Below are 20732 nucleotides of genomic sequence, written 5' to 3'. Positions count from 1 at the left end.
TACCTATAAATACAAATGAGAAAAGAACAAAATCCTTGGGTGTCTGAAAGATACAAAGAAAAAAGCTACACTGCACCCTGGCAACAGCAGACAAATAATATAATTACAGAGTAATCACTATTTCCAGTTGTATGTACATTTTTTTTTTGAACACAAAGAACTTTTTTCAGCATATTTTCTAGCAGATAACATTGAAAGTGATCAGAAGTTGAAAACAGCACTTGTCAGAGATTGGTTCTTTACCATTGTATGCGTTATGTCTGTTTCGTGGAGAAGTGAAGTAGTAGCAGATAATTATGTTGCCAGGAAAGGTGCTGAATCCACCTTCATGGATGTAAACGTCCATGCTTGTTGAAAACATGCTGGCTTATGCAGACTGAGGATCTGATCTTCAACATTTTATGATCTTTTTAATAGCAAAAATACAGTTGCATTCTCAAGCCAAAATATATCTCAGGAATGCCATTTTCTCCCCACTATGTCTCTGGGGGAAGTTATGGATAGGGGAAAATTTAAAAAAAAAAATCTAAAAATGTAATACATCATTTATCTGAGAAATTTGGAAATTCTGTTTTAAAACTGGAACCTAAACACATTAACGCATTTTTCACATTCTACATGCTTTGAAAATAGAATAACTCTTTTTAGAGCATTATTCTGAGCCTTTCAGAAACAGCCAACTCTGGCATTCAGGAAGCTCTCATAGCAAAATAATGTACTTCTTCTTCCTAATTTAAATTTATAATTTTTAAGAATAATTTACTAACACACGTCCAAACTGCAAAAAAGGATTTGAAATTGCTGTTGTTGAGATATTGATGTGATTTCACCACCAATAAAAAAGTGAATATTTAGTCTATGAAAATTCATTAGTGTGTGAACCTTAGTATTGACCCTTTTCAAAGTCTATTTTACTCCAATTTTTCACATTTGAATAACTTGATATGATATATAAATTATTGTCCAATTTGTACTTTTTCACGGGAAAGTTGAATGTAAAGCATTTGATTTGGTGCCAGATAATCACACAAAAAAGAGGAAAAACAAAGAGGAAAGAGAAGAGAAAGAGAAAAGCAAAAAAGAAGGAAGGAAGGAAGTGGCGGAAGGAAGGAAGGAAAGAAGGAAGGAAGGAAGTGGCGGAAGGAAGGAAGTGGCGGAAGGAAGGAAGTGGCGGAAGGAAGGAAGTGGCGGAAGGAAGGAAGTGGCGGAAGGAAGGAAGTGGCGGAAGGAAGGGGCGGAAGGAAGGGGCGGAAGGAAGGAAGGAAGTGCCAGAAGGAAGTGGCGGAAGGAAGTAAGTGGCGGAAGTGGCGGAAGTGGCGGAAGGAAGTGGCGGAAGTGGCGGAAGGAAGTGGCGGAAGGAAGTGGCGGAAGGGGCGGAAGGAAGGGGCGGAAGGAAGGGGCGGAAGGAAGGAAGGGGCGGAAGGAAGGAAGGGGCGGAAGAGGCGGAAGGGAGGAAGGAAGGGGCGGAAGGGGCGGAAGGGGCGGAAGGGAGGAAGGGAGGAAGGGAGGAAGGGAGGAAGGGAGGAAGGGAGGAAGGGAGGAAGGGAGGAAGGGAGGAAGGAAGGAAGGAAGGAAGGACAAAAGAAAACTAGTAATATAGTCTCAAATAAGTAAATTAGATTTGAGGAATCAAAGTATTGTATGAACCCAGGAAATTTTTCAAAAAATATTTATAAACTTTGAGAAAGCTAGTAAAGGCTACTGTTTTGTCAACAGATAAAGAAAAGCAAGAAAAATCTGCCAAAGTCATAATGTTTCATTACTGAGTACTCTTTCCCCCAAAGACCCACAGTTAAGCCTACTTATAGACAGAAATGGAAAATCTGATCCTGTCCGCTTTAAAGGCTTCCCTCTCTGTCTGCTTTTTCTGAGAAGAGTACATAGAAGTATATAAAAAAAACTGAGGGAGTTTCACAATGTAACAAGAACATTGTGTTCCTTTTTGAGCAGTGTTTATATGACCTCTAAGACATATGAGAGAGAAAGTTAAAAACTCCTTTGGTGGGTTGACCCTGGCTGATTCCAGATGCCCACCAAAGCTTGTCTGTCTCAACAGGAGAAGGAAGAGGAAATACTACAAAAGGCTTGTGGATAAGGGCAGGAAAACATCATTCAGCAATTATCATCACAGGCAAAACCAACCCAACCTGAGGAAAATAATTAAATTTATTACCAATAAAATCAGATAAATCATGGACAATGAGAATAAAAAATAAATCTTAATACACGTTCCCCTTTCATTATTCCCAGGCTCAACTTTACTCCCAATTTTCTCTACCTCCTACCCTTCAGCAGTGCAGGGGAAACAGGGATGGGGTTTTGGATTCAGTCCATAACACCACACATTGTCTCTGCTGTTCCTTCTTCCTTGGAGGGAGAACTCCTTGTTCCATTTCCCTGATTCAATATGGGATCCCTCCCATGAGACACATTTCTTCATGAACTGCTCCATTTCTTCATGAACTGCTCCAGCATTGGTCCCATCCCTTGCACAGGGTGCAGTTCTTTGGGAACAGACAGCTTTAGTGTTGGTTTGACCTTTGGGGTCATAAATCCTGCCAACCAACCTGCTTCAGTGTGGGGTCCTCTCTCCCTCTCTTTATTTCCTTCTGATGGTGCTCTGAGGTTCAGACTTCACTCATGGTACTCAGGAAATCTTTTAATACTACTGAATGTCACACTGTAAATGGATTCACCAAAGTTAACACAGAGATGAATAAAAATGGAAATATATAGAAATATGCCATATTTTAACTAAAGTTAAAAAAGTTATAAAAGTTCTGTTTAAAGTAGACTTCATTCTTCACTTTGTCATGGCACAACAATTTTGTTCTTCATCTAGCTCTATGAAAAGGGCTGTTTGTTATTCTGTTCAGCTAAAGGCAAACTGAGCTCAGGAAGGGTAAACATGTTACTTGCTCACCCTCCTCACTTCTTTAGCAATATCCAGCATAGTGGCACATGCTTCAGGCACAAGAAATACAGCACTCCAACCAAGACCATGCCAATTCTGACTCAACTGACAGAATTATTTATCTAAAAGTATATTAATTATTGTGGTTTTGCTTTTCACATCCATCAGCCCCCAAGACTTACAGGGTTTCTATCTGAATTAATTTTGGCCAGTATAGATTTCATTAACTAGCCATTGATGTCACAGAATATGGTATCAAAGGAGTCATTTCAGCTTGTATTTTTCAGCTGATATTTTCATGTATTTGCATATTTTCAGCAAAATATGTCATTTATACATGCTTCTAGCCATAGTTTGACAAATTGAGTTAGAATTGCCAACTCTGAAAAAGGGAGATAGAAAACACATTGCAGGGGTGACTTGCTTATGTTCAGACATTAGCAACTGTTTAAAAGTGGCAGATGGATTTACTCTTCTTAAGCAATAAAGTCTTCACAGAAGTAAATCTGCTTTCCTTTCTATCTGCTTTGCTTCATGCAAACAGTTCTGAGAAGAAGCAGATCATCACTATAATCGAGAAGACAAGAAGTACCAACATAGTGTTCTGTAAAAGCCAGGGCATGAGGAAAAACATTCTGTAAAGCTCTAAAAGCTCTAAAATTAAGTTCAGATATAGAATAGATTGGATCCCAATTTTTACACATTAAATTTGGTTTCAAAAAAAAAGTCAGAATGATGCTGATGTATTTGGGCATCACAAAATTGTTGGGAACATAAAAGGTTATATAACAGTCTAAAGCATCAGTAATAATTCAAAAGTAATTGTAAACAAATATAGTTTGGTATGTATTGTTAGATTTTTAACCAGCACTACAAAAATTAAAGCTATCTGTAAAGATTTTCAGAGTATGCTTTTGCTAACCTAATAAATGCTAAAATGCTGGTGCTGCAGCAGTCTGATAATAGAAGAAAATTCTCAGATTTTTTGTAACTCAGCTTGTGCAACAGGTTCATTTATGAAGAACTAGTGAATATAATTTGCTTTTTTTTTGTTTAATATAAAAGCACAGTTGGAATGTGCTTTATACATATTCATAAAATATTATTTGCATTTATGTACAGATTAATTATCCTGGATATTTATTATTTTTTAAATATTACAGTTCTCTACTAGGATTAATAATTTTAGCACCTATGAGAGCAAGCTTTACAATTCTAAAGGTGATACATACCAGACTGGGAAACGCTTGAATCACCTTACTGAGTTCTTAGCTGAGCAAGCAGTCTTATTGACCAGTTTATTCAAGTTTCTAAGTACTCAACACAATTGCACAATATATCTCTGTTATTTCTGGCTCATTGGTGTCTGCAACCCCTTGGTCTGATGACGTGACTTTGGACACCTTTACTGGAAACTGGCATTTAAGTGCACACACATGCACACATTGCATTTTCCTTCTTTATTTTACTTTTTTTTTTTTTTTTTATGAAGCATTGAACTCAGAGGGTGCAGCTTGAGATCTGCAAAGGACTTTGGGAAATACGTGAGATCAGAGAAAGGTACTGATACAGCAAGTGTTACTAAGACTGCAGAAAAAAGATACTCCTTTAAACCCCTCTCTGAAGTTACTTCAAAGCAGGAACACTGTACTGTTGATCTGCTGCTAGTAAAAAAAAAAAAAAAAAAGAAAAAAAGGAAAAAAAAAGTGAAGTTATACTAAACCAAATTCAAGCAGTTACAAAATGAGAATTAAAGGTCACAGCCTGAGGCGGTGACTGCATAACACATCCTATTTAGAGATGTCTTATGCTGTTATGACAGCTATACACTACAGCGTCTTAGCCAGTTTAGAAAGAACTTTTTTGAGGCTTCAACTTGAAGATCTACCAATTATTACAAACTGGTGTGTAAATTTATAAATCTTCACTCATCAGGCTTAAAATTCTCTGCAATATACCCCACAGTTCAGTGCATGCATGCTTGATTTGAAATATGTTTAAGAAATGAAATAAAATTGACTAGATTTTTCAAGAATTGTCAGATATTGACAAATCCTTTTAAATTATTGAAAAACACCCCAAAGATATTCCACTGAAAAAAAAAATACCCTGGTACTTGTGTGCTAAAATATTAATTTAGAATGTCATTGAAATGCCTACATTTGGGAAAAATCCCCCAAAACTCCAAATCCCCAAAACCCCTGAATCCCGCAGCCAAACAACAAAACAGACAGCCAAAAAACCCCCACCCACAATGTAAAACAAAAAACCCAGACAAACCATTTGCTATTAATCAGAGAAATTATACAGAAATAGTACAGAGAGGTCATCTTCTTTTTATTTTTCTCTTCCCTTTGGAGAATTGTTGATTTGATTACTTTTAATAAAATTATCAACTGCATTTCATGTAAGGTGTACCTCATAAACAAAGCTATATATTAACATAGTCAAATACCAAATAAAGCAACGGACAGAAATTTTTATACTTGACTACCAATTTGAAAATATTTCTGGTAGAGATAGTACTTGGTAATCAGCAACTAATTTTTAAAATGGATCACCTTACATTGAAGAAATCAAATTTCATTTTAGTTTTCCTCCATTTATTCTGGAATCTGACATACCTTGCCCATATATGCGTACAGTAATAAATTAAGCCTCTTAGAAGAGCACTTGTGTACTTGAGTACACATAAGAATGTACTCTAAAAAATAGTTGTTTTTCCCACTAATACTACAAAATGAGTGACCTTACTGGAAATATGACCTGTCTTGCATTCCTCCCACTTCTGCTACATAAGCCACAGAAATAAAGAAGGTAGATGACTGTCAATGCCACTGTGTCACTGGAATAGTAAACATAGATTTTCCATGTCTATCTCTGATTACAACTTAATTTCTTTATATAAGTACCTTAACTTTCAAATAGATTCTTGGTGGTTTTTTATTTTTTTCCTCTTGTTCTACTGTGCACTGTTGACCAACATAGGAGCAGAGCAAAGACTATCATGCACAAAAAAAAGCAAATCAGAAGAAAAAGAAGATTGGCTGCCTGCTTCATCCTCAGCTTGTGTCATTATTGAGCTCTCAGACCGGATCATCTCCATCTTGAGGAGGAGCTACCAAGGACTTTTTGCCATCAGCACAAATGGTTGAACATGAGTTTCATGACGTTGTGTACTCACAGGTAACCTAAGAAAAGGTTGCTGAATAATGGCATATATAATGTCATTATAATTATATTGTCTAATGTGTGTAAACTGACAGAACATCACATGTTGCTAATGAATGAATGCAGCAAAGTTCGGTTTCAAGATTTAAGATTAATTAATTTTTTCAATCTTTCAAACACTTCCATCCCCACAAACTTTGATTCACCAACAACATATATTCACTCCCAGCCTTTCCGATATATCTTATGCTCATGAGGTCCTACACCTCTTTTCACCTGAAAAAAACTTACTGCACTGACAAAATACTCTTGTCTTATGATTTCAAAGGTATCCCATAAAGCTTGAAGAAAAACAAGAGGCAAGTGAGATGCAGCATATTATTTTTGAAGAGGCTTACCATGATCAATCTAAACACAAGCCATGGTAGGCAATTTTCTTTGAGATTAGTAAGTGGAGCAGACCAATTTCCCTGTGTAATCATATAAACCAGTTCCAAAACCACTAAATATATATAGAAGATCAAAACAAGTACTAATTCAGGAAAAGTTTTCTAGAGTAGATTATACAGTTATGAAAGAATAGGCCATTAAATTCAAATATGTTGAAGTATCGTTTCTATTGCAGCTATAATTTCTGGAAATAATGAAATGTTTTGCACTGAATAGGAAGGCTGTCTATTGCAGCACCCTCTGGGTGGGGGCAGGAGGAAGATGATTTCAAAATTTCCTCATAAACCTAAGACTAAGAACAATTTACAAGGAAATTGATTGTGTTTGCTCACACTAAAATTGGAAAAACATTATTGTTGTTAATGTCACAATTAACTTTATTGAACAGTCAAATACTCATTTAATTGTTTTCAACTCCTGGCAAAAGCACTTCAGCAAGACCCCAAATATTTAATAGGTACTAGGCATCACATATTAATTTAACATTACAAAAAATATACACTGAGTTTTGAAATATATTGCAGTTTTTAGGCAGAAGAATATGGCGAGATGATTAAAAAGAGGTATTATTGGTACTATTTATCATATAGTAAATCCAACTGTAGTAGAACAGCACAGGACTTGTACATAGCAGGCTTAATACTGGGTTAGTCAGTAGTTAAAAACACAAGAACAATCATATTAGGGCAAAAAATATGCTCCATGCGGACAAGGATCCTATTTTTATCTTTGATCTATAGAGTCTTAAAACAGAAATGTAAGAAAAAGTAGACAAGTTTCTTTTCAAAATATTCTCCCAGTTTCTAGTCATTAAAATCTTGCTGACTATAGTGTTTACATGGACTGTAGCCTAAAGCAATGAATTTTAAATTTGCACACTTTATTTTTGAATGCTTCTACTGTTACTTACCAGTGTAATTCTTACAGTAACCTTCTTTTATATATATGCATGTAAAAAAGTTGTTTTAAACTCTTTACTTTATGATTTAGCATGAATGTTTTTGTAGAGGTTTTATTTGATTTTTAATTTTTCTGTTTGTTTAAGATAATCAGAAACAGCAAGTAGGTATTCCCTAAATGCCTTTGCTGTCCATCTGTGAGTTTAGACCACTAGCATATCCTCTGCTGCCTGCTGTTTTCCAGCTGATGGATCCCAGCTTATTTACTTTATTTCTTATGAAAGTCATTTGCTACCTCTGATTGTCCTTGGTTTTCTTTGTAACTATCTCATATTTGTTTTGCTGTGGTAAGAACTTCAAGAGATTTTCAAGGACTGTATGCCTCATAGGTCTCTATGGGAACAGCACTGTGTTAGCTATTCCATTCTCTTCATTTTCCAAGACATCCTCACATTATTTGCCAAATAGATTAAAAATGACCATTTAACAGATGCTTTTGGATAATTATCTACAAAGACTCCAGGTTGTGTTCACATTCTTCTAAAAGAAACTATTTAGGTAATAACAACCTCTGCTTTTCTCTTCTCTGCATACTTCTCATGAGACTAATGAATCGAGGAATGATGAATATGGTTTTAGTGGCCAAGAGCATTTTTGAGCTATTGGACTCTTTTACTGAATATAAACAATGCTATTACATTCCTGAGCTGATAACATTTTGTGATTTTTCTTTGAAGAGAATTAACTAAGCTATATTGTAAATAGAGGTTGCAGCAAAATCTTCCCCCTAAACAAGAAAGGAAATATTAGGTAATTTAAGAAGTACTTTTGACAAATTTTCTTACCATATTTGGTAACCAAGCAATATTTTCATTCAATGAAAAAAATGTTTCAGAGTTTCAGTTGTTCTCCTGTCAGAGAAAAAAACCCAAACAGTTAAAAAGTGAAAATTCAAAACTAATGAGAAAAAGTGTATTTAGCACAGTTTATTATTTCAAAGTATTACGTAGAAACTAACCTACAGCTCTTTAGAAGCTTAAGAAAGGAGCACTTATAGTAGCTTTGAAGGACAATAATCCACTGTTTTCCAGTTTGTATGGGTAAAGAGAAGTCCAACAAAGAATAGGCTTAAAAAAAAAAAAAAAAAGTTAAGGACAGGTGATTAAATAAGTCAGTCACCTTTTGTTGCCTCACAGGAACAATAACCCTACACGTATTGCAGAGGAAATAGTACTTACCTTTGAAACTAGTAAAGTAAAAACAACAGACCTAAGAATCAAGGCTTCTTCCTAATACAAGAATGAACACCAGCAGGTGATGGCTATTTTTTTTTCTTCAATCAAGGCTGAGCAAAATGTTAAGCAAAAAATCTAGATTAAGAATGGTGCCCAGGTGTAGAAAACTGAATAGGGATGAGCTTTGATCTTGATGAAATAAAGGTTTTATGAATAATATTGTGCATTTTTGCAGAATATCTGCACTTCTAATCAGCATTTCTTTGATTTAATCTTACAAGACCAGTTCACAGAACTCCCATTTCTCCAAGAAGTAGAAGTTGAGATTAAAATTTTAAACACCAGTTCCTTTGAAAAGAACCTTAGATATAGTATTGACAGCCATATTCTGTAAATTCTGATTGTATAATATGCCATCATCACTCTTCATGACATGTATGATTATACTAACAGCAAACAGCTTTTATACAACTGCACAGTAATTTGGATAATCTATTCATGCTTAAGAATTATTCAGATAATGGAAAACCTATTATCCACTGTATGTGCTACAAGGTGTTTGGTTTGTTTGCCTGAATTCATTATTTTTCCTCTTACTCATTTATCTTCCACAGTAAAGCTACTCTCAAATGTCATAAAAACTGTAATATCAAGTTTTTATTTTTGGAGGTGCTGTAATTTAAAAATCTACTTGCCATGAATTTCTAAACAGCAGAATAAGACAAATTTTAAAAGAATGAAAGAATTTGTGGATACATTACAATAAAACAATCTTTCAGATGTTTCAGACCAGGCAGTGGAATATAAGTGGATTGCCTACTGTCAAATTCATAAACAGACAAATTTCATCAATCTAAGCTTAAGAGTCCTTAGAAATTTCCCCAGCTGTAAGGAAAAGAAAATCTTCTGTATTATTTTACCACACTGTTTGACATTATACCCTGATATGCAAGTGGGGCATTCTAAACGGAAGATATGTTCTACATGCTTGTTGTGGTGTTGCTTCACATCTTTTTTAAATCTTGTTTATAGCAGAAGACAACACACTCTTTTAAAATTGTACTCTGCTCTAAGAATTTGCACCAAAGACTGTAGTAAAAAGGGTGGTGGAAAGTCTGAAAAACACAACCAATATGATCATGTCTCATTCATGAAGCTACATAAAGATTTAATTTAAATTAATTTCCCCTCTCCATTTTAATGAAAGCAAGTAAAGGAATTGAATTTAAATTGGGGATTAAAGGAAACTTTCAAATGATCATATGCATTTCATTTACACAAGAGAAAAGAGCAAAGAGGCTAAAAGTTACTGTCTTCTGAAATTTAATGTAAGTAACAATTGAATAATAACAAAAACATCTTTGATGGGATTAGTCTTTTTACCTTTGTTTGTAATCAAGAAAAAATCTAATCACTTGAACACAAAATACTCTTCCAATACATAAACTGGTTCACTAGAGAGGTAAATCATGCACTTAAAGCATATAGTTAGTATGTTTATTGATTTGAGATCTGAAGAATTTTAACCACTTACTCAATAGAGCAGCCAGGCTGAAAGTAGGATGATTAGCACAAAAATCAGTGTCAAATATCTGCTTAAATATTAGGTTTTATTTGGAAGCACTCTTTCCAAAGCTTTTAAATATATTTTTCAAAAATAAGACTAGTGCTTGGTTGCTTTTCTTTCCATACCTTCAGCATGAAAGCTTGCTTGACACTTCTTTTAAAAACTATGAATCAGAGTGTTGCTTAAAAGAGAAAAGCATCGCTTTCCACAGCAATTTTAATTCATAGAGTTTGGGTAGATTAGATCTCCCTGTATCATTTGCATTTGTTGTAATTAATGGTTAGAAAGTTACATTAACCTAAATAGAATTATATCTGGAAAAACCTTTTGTAAGGCAAGGAAAAAAAATCTATTTCTAGTATCTATTTAAATGAAAAATAAATATAAATAACCTCAGTAATGGACAGAGAAAGGAAGAAAGGCACAACTCATCTACACTATTGTCCCTTGTATGCTAACACTTTTACACTCAAAACCTTGTAGACAAGAAGTGGAAAAGACCACTTCTTGTCTACAAGAATATGAAGTCAAGAATTTTTTGTTAATTTGAACAAAGTGTGACTGTCATAAATTTAGTAATAGTAGCCCAGTTACTGTGGTACTTTGAAGGTCATATGGGAGGAGAGAGTGAATATTCCTCAAAAGATATGTGATCAAGGGCAGTTTCAATGCAAAAAGGGAATAATAAGAAAAGGAGGAAGACACACATGAGAATATATACACAACCTCACTGACCAGGTTTAGAGAGACAGTAACAGGCACTAACAAGACCCAGGCCTGCTCACTATAATGGAACTGCACATAGATTTAGGGAACAATTATTTCAGTGAGATTAACTGATGGGGACCTTGTCCAATGGCATACTGTGGAAAACAGGGAAACAATAAACAAACCATAGAGACACAAAACTGACAATAAATGTGATGAAGACAAACACAAGAAATTAATATCCTCACTCATGTGAAGACATGGGCTGTCAAGGAACTACAAGCCATCCAGGACTATGTAAAGAATAAGGAGGTTCCAGGGTATTGGAATATGTCAGAGTGGCTGTGCTAACTAATGAGAAAATGTGCAGTGCAAGCCAGTCTGTGGGATAAAGACAGGAAATTTTATGAAAAGGGCTGGTCTCAGGTAAACATGATTCTGTGATTCTATGATTAACAGATAAACCTTAACTACTAGAAAACACTAACATCATTGTCACTTAATTAACAAATATCACGGTAGAAAAAGAGAGACTTTGAAAATTTACCCAGCCCTTTTTTTTTTGCTACATCAGCTGTAAGATCTAAAATAACTTAAGCACTACTGATACAAGGGATACTTCTTAGAAAAAAAAAACCAGCAAAGGAGATTTTACAGCCTACATAAGAAACTAATATTGTTCTTATCAGAAAATTGTATTTGAAATCCAAGTAAAATCTTCTATAGTTCAATATGTTACTATATTTTATCATCCACACAGAAAATACTTTCACTTTTTCTATATAAATTTTAAAATTGTTATTTTAAAAACAAAACAAACAAAAAATACCAAAAGCAAACCACAAAAAAAACCCCACAAAAACCCCAACAGCAACAAACCACATGAGCTATCTTCTCAGCTAAATTCTAAGAACTACTAAACATTTTGCATTTTTTTCTCTGGACTCAATCCCACTGAATGTCTTTATGCTAGAAGAATGTCAGAGAAGGCAGCACGTATGTTTCCTATCACGGTCCTACCAGTGGTGAATAAAAGATTATCTGTAGCTAGAAACCTTATTAACTGAAAATTAGGGATGTCACCTGTCATACTCTTGAGCTTTTTTCAGTCTAAAAGTATTACCATCAAATAGCCCATTAATCATTTTGAAGAGCTAATATTGCAAACTATGAAACAACTACACATTGCCATGCTTTCAGAAAGGACTCTTTCTTTTTCCTTTTTCCTTCCTTCCTTCCTCCCTTCTTTCCTTTATTTCCCTTTTTCTTCCTTCTAGTCAAGAAATGGGCTTCATCTTTCTCACTTTTCTGCTCATTTCCCCTTTGGCCTTTGCAATGAAAATGCATTTTTAATAACAGCTTCAGAAGCATGGGCTGAAGTTTCATCTACCACTTGAAAATTTGTGGCAGTATACATAATTTCATTAACGAAGAGAATCTTGTCTAAACAATTAAAAGTTATTTGTTTCTTGTAAAATCTGTTGATGTGTGAAGACTGGGAAAAGAGGATCAAAAAATCCTCAAAAAATTCAACCAGGAAAAAGATTTCTAGAAGTCATAAGTAATAGAAATATTAGATACAAACCCCAACTTCCTACACTTTTTGTGTATTTCATAAACTTTGTTATTTATAAAAATGTTGTGATAATTGTTTCTTTTACAATGGCTCATGGATTTTGCATTGGCTTGTGAATCAAAACTCTGTCAGAATTTAAATGTTAGAGTAATATTCTAAGGAGAATTGTCTCAATAAATGAAATAATCTGTCATAGATGTAGGTTCTACTTAGAGTAGGGTACAAGCAGATAAAAGTAAATTCAGACCCCCATTTGTTTCCTCTAATATAATAATATGCTAAAGTGTATAGAATAGAAGGATTGAGGATGAGGGTTATCAAAATTAGCATTTCACAAAAAATAAAAGTTCTTTTATAGGTAGAAGATTACAAAAAACATATCTAACCACGATATCTGCGGGATTCTGGGGTCCCCGGTGGTGTGGGGGTCCCGCACGGGTTCTTGTCCTGGGCAGTCGTGTGGATCCAACTCCCCGGGAGAGAGGTTCCCCCGAACTGCTCTGCAGGCGATCCCGGTCCCGGCTAGCACAGCACACCCGTGTGAAGGAGGGCTCCACAAGCACAGCCACTTTTCCAAAAACGAGGTTTATTCGAAGGAAGACGAAGGAGAGAAGGCGGGAAGGGACGGAGAGAAGTGGGAAGACAACCACTCCTGGAAGGCTGACTGGCTGCAGGAGCCCAGAGAGCGCCGGTACCAGCGCTTAAGAGGCACAGGCGGAAGGGAGGGGTTTGGGCACCACAGTCCAATCAGGTGGGGGACCAGGGGAGGAGCAAACACGGGGTGATCCGGGGAGAACGAATGGGAAGACGGGAGAAGGGAGGAGCTGGTGCGCAGGCCAATGGGGGAAACAGGATTACAGAACTTTCTGGAGCTCGGGGAGGGAACCCCGAATGAGGGACAGCTACAGGGGAGTGCCTTCCCATGGCATCTCCTCCCTGCAGCTCTCGGGGTCTCCTCTCACAGATATCTATTGACCATGCAGCCCTAAGTAATGTGCATTGACAAAAAGCTCTAAAGTACTCCATACATTTCTAAATTTTTCAGTATTTCTTACTACCTGTGTGATTAGGTTATATCTCAATTAGAGTTAACTTACAAAGGAGATTTTTATGAAATAACTAGCATAAGAGAAGGCAGAGAGAAATCAGAGACAACTGATAAATATACCTCTCTGTTTCTAGGGAAAAAAACCTCACATAACACAAGTAACTTTGTCCTATTCTTTGTATTGGACTAATAAGGGTTTGATACAGTGAAAAAAAATCATTATTATCTGACTCTCTAACAATGGTAAAGTGGTAATTGCTGTTGAAAAAAAAATAAAATCCATGTATAAAAAACTGTTTAAAAGTAATCAGTATTTGAGACACAAAACATGTCAGAAAGTTACAATGTAAAATTTGTTTTTAAAAATCTCTGAACAAAAGGAGTTTATGAATTCCTGACACTGTATAAAAGATATGGGCACCCTGTTCATTCACTTAGGGTGTAATTCCCTCTGTGAAAAGCCATCAGAAACCTATAAAGCATTTAACTCCCATTTACAGTCTATTTGAAGTGGTTAAATGGGACTTCAAGACTGTCTGTGCATCAATCTGATGATCTTTGCCTGAACACAGGGCCTGATCAACAGGCTGATTCATATGGATGTACTTCTGTATCCAGGAAAGTGATTTAAAGGGGCTCAGCACAGATTCAGAGACATTCATGATGGATGCATCAGCCTAAGGGAATCAGGGACGTATTCTTCTGAAAAAGTTAAATTCTCACAGACTTCATCATTCCTGAAGTTTTGGATGGACTTTTAATGGAGACCATGTTGTCCTGAATTCGTTAAAAAAGATATCAGTAGAAGTCCAGCCCTTATTGATTTCAATAGGTAACATAATATTGATTTCAATAGGTAACATAATATATGCAATGTGGCAAGTATTTCTGATAGTCAAGTGGTATTTTTTAGTTAGAAAAAGCCCCACTTTTTCCAACTGCATTATGTATCTTAGCTTTTGGAACAAAAAGGAAAAAAAAAAAATCATACCTTAGCATCACAGAATAATCAGCAGTTAATCTTCCTAAGAATATATTAGAAGTCAAAGAAGCAGAAACATTTCCTTCGTTTGTACCTTTTGTTTTGTGTTTCCATATTACTTTTTTCTTAATTTAGGTTAGGTTCTTTCTGTGTTGCTGTAGTTATTCTTCCTTTCTGTGTGGAATTTATGCAAAGAACTTCACCCAAACAAAGTTCAGGGACAGCTGGTGCTAAATGTAAAAAGCAATGCTAATATATTTTCTGACCACCACTACCACTTCAAAGGTTATTAAAATGAAAGAAAAGAGTTAGGGTTATTTTCTATTCCATGCAACAGACTGGAGAAAATGCAGTCTTCTCACTTCTATATGCAGTGTTTTGTTTAGGAAATGACTGAGCCTTCATGAGAAGTGTCCGGAAGGAAGGAAGGAAGGAAGGAAGGAAGGAAGGAAGTGGCGGAAGGAAGGAAGGAAAAGCAGTCCCATTAGGAAGTATAAGCTTACACACATGATATGGGTTTAGAGACGTTGGTTTAAGGGTAGACTTGACAATGTTAGGTTAATTGCTAGACTTGATGATCTTCAAGGTCTTTTCCAATCTAAATTATTTTTTAATTTTTTCTATGCCATCTGACTTCAGAGGTCTGAAGATACTACCCCGTCTGTATGTTTGTCTATTGCACATATGCAATTTAAAAGACTTTCAGTTGTGGCTTAGAGAGAAGAGTTATTCTTCTCTTCACTACTGACTTATTTCAGGGTCAAACTCTAAAGCCAAATTTTTCCGCATTGGATTTCCAGAGCTAAATTAATAGATCAAAGTACAAATAACTCAAAGTTTTGATATACAGAAAGTGGGTCCACACTAAGTAAGTTCCTCAACATGCTGGAAGGAAGGAATGCTATACAAAACATTCTATGACTTTATGATTCTATGATTTTATGATTCTATTTTAATTATCTTCAATTTAAATATTAAATATAAACAAAGAAATTGCTTGTCTTTTCTTGTAAACCATACATGTAGTAAAACCAAATACTTATCTTTGTCTAGAAAAGGTCTATTTAATTGCAAAATGTTATGTTTTCCCTCTTGATGACACTTATTTAACAACTTAGACTAATGCTTGTTTAGGTTTCGAGCAAATTCATTCCAAATGAATGAATAAAGTAAATTAATTCAACTAATTTATTCCAACATTCCAATATTCTGCATCTGTGTATAAAATGACACTCTTAAAGATCAATATTCACTGAATTGAAGAATCATTATGCAGTAGTTTTGCCCTAAATAAAGGTACAGATGTCCCTTAAAAGAAAAAAACAAATTCAGCATGTGAATGTTGTGCTTACCCGGACAGCTTCCATTGGACAACATTATTTTTTCTCTTTTCCCACACTGTCTTCCCTCTGCACAACTGTTTCGTACTAACCTGTTGCACCACTTTCCAAGGTAGGTGCACAAATTACTCAACATTTCCTGGGGTTTAATTTTTTTTTTTTTTTTTTTTTTTTTTTTTTTTTTAGGTTTAGTCAATTTTTCTGCTAGAAATAATTAATTAGACAATTTTATTAAAGTGAGAGCAAAGCACTAATACATTTTCCAGGCCTCATTCTTTCAGAAGAAAAAACAACAAAATCAAAAAATGCCAAGACAGCTCTTCAGTTCTCCATTCGTTTGTCAGTATCTAACTCAGCAAAAGAGCTCTTTAGACACTGGCGGGTGCATTGTGTAGGAGTTTTGTTTAGTTGCCTGAACATAGGCATCCAATCCAAGCAATTCCCATCTAATCCCAGCTGGTTTTAGGTCTGCCTCACAAGGCCAGGGTCACTTACACCTTGTAACACAACTGCTAGGCCCAGCTGAATACTTTGGATGTTCTCAAGTACCTCAAATGGCAGTAGCTGCACCAGTTCCAAAGCAGTTAGGTGATGGATTTGAAGCCTATGCTCACACATTAGTGGAAATGTACATGTATATAGCCTGGAGTTGAGCTTCTGAGCTGTAGATATCTAAATTTAAAATTCAGTTGTGTGCCTCTAGACCTGAATTACAGGTGAAATTTTCTTGTAAATATAGAATGCCTAAACCCTCAGTTTACCTATGAAATTGGCCTCAATCATATGCAAAACCCAAATACATGATGACAGGTCAGGATTAATCTAGATGTAGCCCAAAGCTGTTAGGAAGAAATGTGATAATGACATCTGGGAAAATGATAATGTGTTTTGCAACACTAATATGCTCTGTCTCCAAAGGAATCTTAAAATCCAATTTTATACTTCAGTGGGAATAAGTCAAGTCCTAATTTGATCCTAGTCCATTAGATTCTGCAGTTTGTTAGATGTATGTTTGCTTGACATTGGAGCTAGTCATTCTAAGCTCCTTTCTTAGTCACTGGAGAGAAATAGATATTTGTTCAAATATAAGTATCTAAAATAGGTCAGCTGAATGAGACATTCTAAGTGTCTGTTCTGTCTATTGATTACATGAGTGTTTTACATGACTGTTTCAGATAAAGATTCTGTGCTGTGGACAACTATTAGGTGAGAGCAATCTACCTCTCCAATTTATATTTGTTTGGTGAGATTAATCCTTCACTAAGGATCTGAGTTAATATTTTCCTTTTAGAAAAGCAAAGGAAATAGAAATCAAAGGGTGGTATTATTTACTTTCCAGAGAATTTTTCATTCAATACAGCAATAAGTAAAGAGGCTTTTTTATAAAATTGAAGGGAAGTATTTTCACATATGAATGAAATTCTTACTTATCAATGTCAAAACTGTGTTAAAAGTTGTTAATTTTGGTGGGAATAGCAGAAGCTTTTTCCAAGCAGTCCAGCACTTTATTGAAATGAGCTAAATTTGTTATGATGTGATTCTGAAGATCTGTTCTGAAGCTGGTAGGAGTTGATATGTAACTGGATAAGCAGACCTGGTGCCAGGATCATGCACAGAGGGGCATCGTAGCATGTGCATGGCAAGATTTCCCAAACTGGGGAATCCTCAGAGGAGCAGAGAGAGCTGCCTGAAGCCTGTAGCTTGCATGACAGTTGCTGATGGAACGTGTCAGGGAGAGGAGCAACAGTGGCCATGCCACTGCCCTCAGCAAAAGGAGCCTCTGGATACCACTCAGGAGCACGAGTGCTGAGAACAGAATGGGTAATTCAGGCGTGGCACATCAGCGAGGGCATGGCACAGCAGTTCACACAGAATAAGCTGTCAGAGAAGGGTGTGCAGCAAGAGGATTGTAGCTGTGCAGGCTCTGTCAGGGAGCAAAGGCATAAAACTGCCAGAGGGCCATGTCAGCTCTGGGCACTGCACCCATGGTGACAGACACGGCTGCCCACACAGAGCTACAGTGGGAAAACTGGGTATCAGGATGCAGGGTGTGTTCTGCTCATACACCAGCACCAGACAGCACACCTTGGGAGGTGTGCCCAGGCAAAGGAACTTCTCCATTCTGTGACTCTTTTTTGGGAGGAGAAGCGTGGGTTGAGAGGCATCAGGGAGTCTGACTGCACTGAAATACTTCCAAAATTGCACCCTACTTTTCCAGGGACAGGACTCACAGGCAGACAAGAAACATGATAAGGAGGATTCCCTATCATTTCTTCACCTGGCTGAATGTGGAGACTTAAAGGTGTAAAGGGCAATGGGAAGTTTCTGCCCTGGAGAGCAGATGCATATTCTCTGTCCTGCCCCATCTTCCCAGGTGCCCTGGCAAATGGAACCAATGACTAGGACAATGGCTCATCAAAGTGGGAGGTATCTCCAAGTTATGTCAGCCCAAGACCTGTGTCAAAACTGCCTCCATAAATCAAAAGATGGTTCATTGCCATAGGGGATTGCAAGAGGAGGGAGGGCAAGAGAAGACCTAATACGGAGCCCAGAGCCACATTTTAAGGAAGTTGATGATATGGCAAGAAAGTTTTCTACGCTGGTACAGCCATCAGATTATTAGATTTTTAAATAGACAATGATTAATTTGCAGCTAGAAGTCCAAGGGCAATGGGTTTATAAAAGGCAGGTCATGCTTCACTAACCTGACCTCATTGTACAGGAAATGGTCCACGTAGTGGGTGATTGAAAGTGGGTGAGTGGATATGGTTTACCTGGCCTTTGATAAAATCTTTTACACTGATTTCCAGAACATTCTCTTGGAGAAACTGTCTGCTCATGGCTTGGATGGGTATAGGGCACTTGTGAGGCCACCCCTTGAATCCAGTGGTCAATTTCAGGCCCCTCACCACAGGAGACATTGAAGTGCTCAAGTCCATTGAAGTGTTCAAGTCCATTGAAGTGCTCAAGTGAGTCCCTAAAAAGGCACCAAAACTGCAGAGGGATCCAGACCACAAGTCTTATCAGGAGTGATTGATGGAAGGGCAGTATTTGGCCAGGAGACTAGGAGTCTCAGGGCACAGAGACCTTACAGCTGTCTACTACTCCCTGAGAGGAGGTGGTAACAAGGTGAGTACCAATTTCTTTTCCCAAGTAAAAAGTGAAACAGGGAGAGGAAATGGTCTCAAGTTGTGTCAGGGGAGACTTAGATTGGATAGTAAGAAAAATTTCTTCATAAGAACAGGCTACCTGGAGAAGTGGTTGAGTCAGCATCCCAGGGAAAATTTAAAAGTCATGCAGATGTGGGGAATTAGACACTGGAGAGCAGCACTGCAATGAAGGACCTGAGGGTCCTGGTTAATGGCAAATGGAATATTAGTCAGCCAGGAGGGCCAATTGTGTCCTGGGGTCCATCAGGGACAATATTGCCAGTCAGGCTAGGGAGGTGATCGTCCTGTTCTACTCTGTGCTGGTGGGGCCTCATCTCCGGTACTGTGCGCAGATTTGGGCACCACAATATAAAAAAAGATAAAAAGCTATTAAAGAGAGTCCAAAAGAGGGCTTTGAAGATGCTGGCCAGTGTGGAGGGGAAGCCTTATGAGGTCATTTGGCTTTTTCAACCTGGAAGAGACTGAGAGGAGATGTCACTGCAGTCTACACTTCTTCATAAGTGGAGAGGCAGGCACTGATTGCTCACTCTCTGGTGACAAGTGACAGAACCTAAGGGAATGGCCTGAAGTTGTGTCACAGGAGGTTTAGGTTGGATATTAGAATGAGGTTCTTCACTCAGGGGATAGCTGGGCACTGGAACAGGCTCCTCAGAGTAGTAGTGGTCACAGCCTGAGAGAGTCTAAGAAGCATTTGTACATTGCTCTCAAGTAGAAAAAACCTCACTTTTTTTTCCTCAAATGAAAAAACCTCACTTTTTTTTCCTCAAAATGTCTACACATTATGTGATTCTTCGGGCTGTCCTCTGCAGGGCCAGGAGCTGAAATTCAGCGATCCTTGTGGATCCCTTCAAAATCAGGATATTCTATGACTCTATAAAAGTAAATTTCCTCTGATATAACATTTGTGCTTGTGGATGTACGTAATTCAAGCCAGAGTAGTTAGCAAGTAGATGACAAGAACGTCCAGGAGACAAACACTGGGGAGACCATGGCTCTAGGAACTTGATAATGGAGGGGGGTCTATAAGTCACAGGCCATTGTACATTTCAATACCAGCAGCTTGAGAGATCTGGGAATCTGGAAGCAAACACTGGTTTCGCTGATTTTCTACAATTTATAATGTATATAAATATCTGTATATGTGTAAGTATAGGTATTCTGTCAGCAGATTTCAACCTTATTCAGGAAAGAGGAGACAGCTATCAGCCATGCTTGTTTGAGTGCTGTGTTTTTTGTTTCTTCTGATCCATGTGATTAGCCATGTGTATGTATATTGTGTTTGTGTGCATTCATGCATGCTTGCCTATCAGGAATTTGTGCTCACCCTTGCCACTGGCTGGACCTGAGGACAGAGACCAACAGCATTCTAATACTCATCAAGTTATTGGATTCAGCAACCTCTCACACTTGTACTGTTGATCCTGTCAAAAACCCCTTTTTTATACAACCTCTTCCCCCTCACTACCTCATTTTTTACTGCAGTGAAAAATGGGGAATGATAAATCATATGTCTGATTCCAGGGGTTTTTTTTATTGTGTGCATCATCATGATTTCTAAATTAAATCTAAAAGAACAGGTCATTAGTTGAATACTATCTAATTATTTAATTCCTTGAGCACAATATCTGGCTAGAGAAAATAATTTTCTGTATATAACTGGCCCATTTCCTTT

The 20732-nt window shown here is 36.9% G+C and overlaps 1 long non-coding RNA gene across 1 annotated transcript; it reads right to left on the bottom strand.

The window, feature by feature from the left end:
- Positions 1-2096: 2096 nt before the first annotated feature.
- LOC127059656 (uncharacterized) lies at positions 2097-13196 on the bottom strand. The gene is made up of 3 exons (XR_007777659.1): positions 12907-13196; positions 8280-8345; positions 2097-2680 (listed from the first exon to the last, which is right to left on the bottom strand). It is a non-coding gene; the product is annotated as an uncharacterized LOC127059656 (long non-coding RNA).
- Between the last annotated feature and the right edge of the window lie 7536 nt (positions 13197-20732).

The sequence above is a fragment of the Serinus canaria genome, chromosome 1, assembly GCF_022539315.1.
Source record: "Serinus canaria isolate serCan28SL12 chromosome 1, serCan2020, whole genome shotgun sequence".
Classification (NCBI taxonomy): Eukaryota; Metazoa; Chordata; class Aves; order Passeriformes; family Fringillidae; genus Serinus; species Serinus canaria.
The sequence above is the reverse complement of the archived record's forward strand: the minus strand, read 5'-3'. Positions and strand labels throughout refer to the sequence as shown.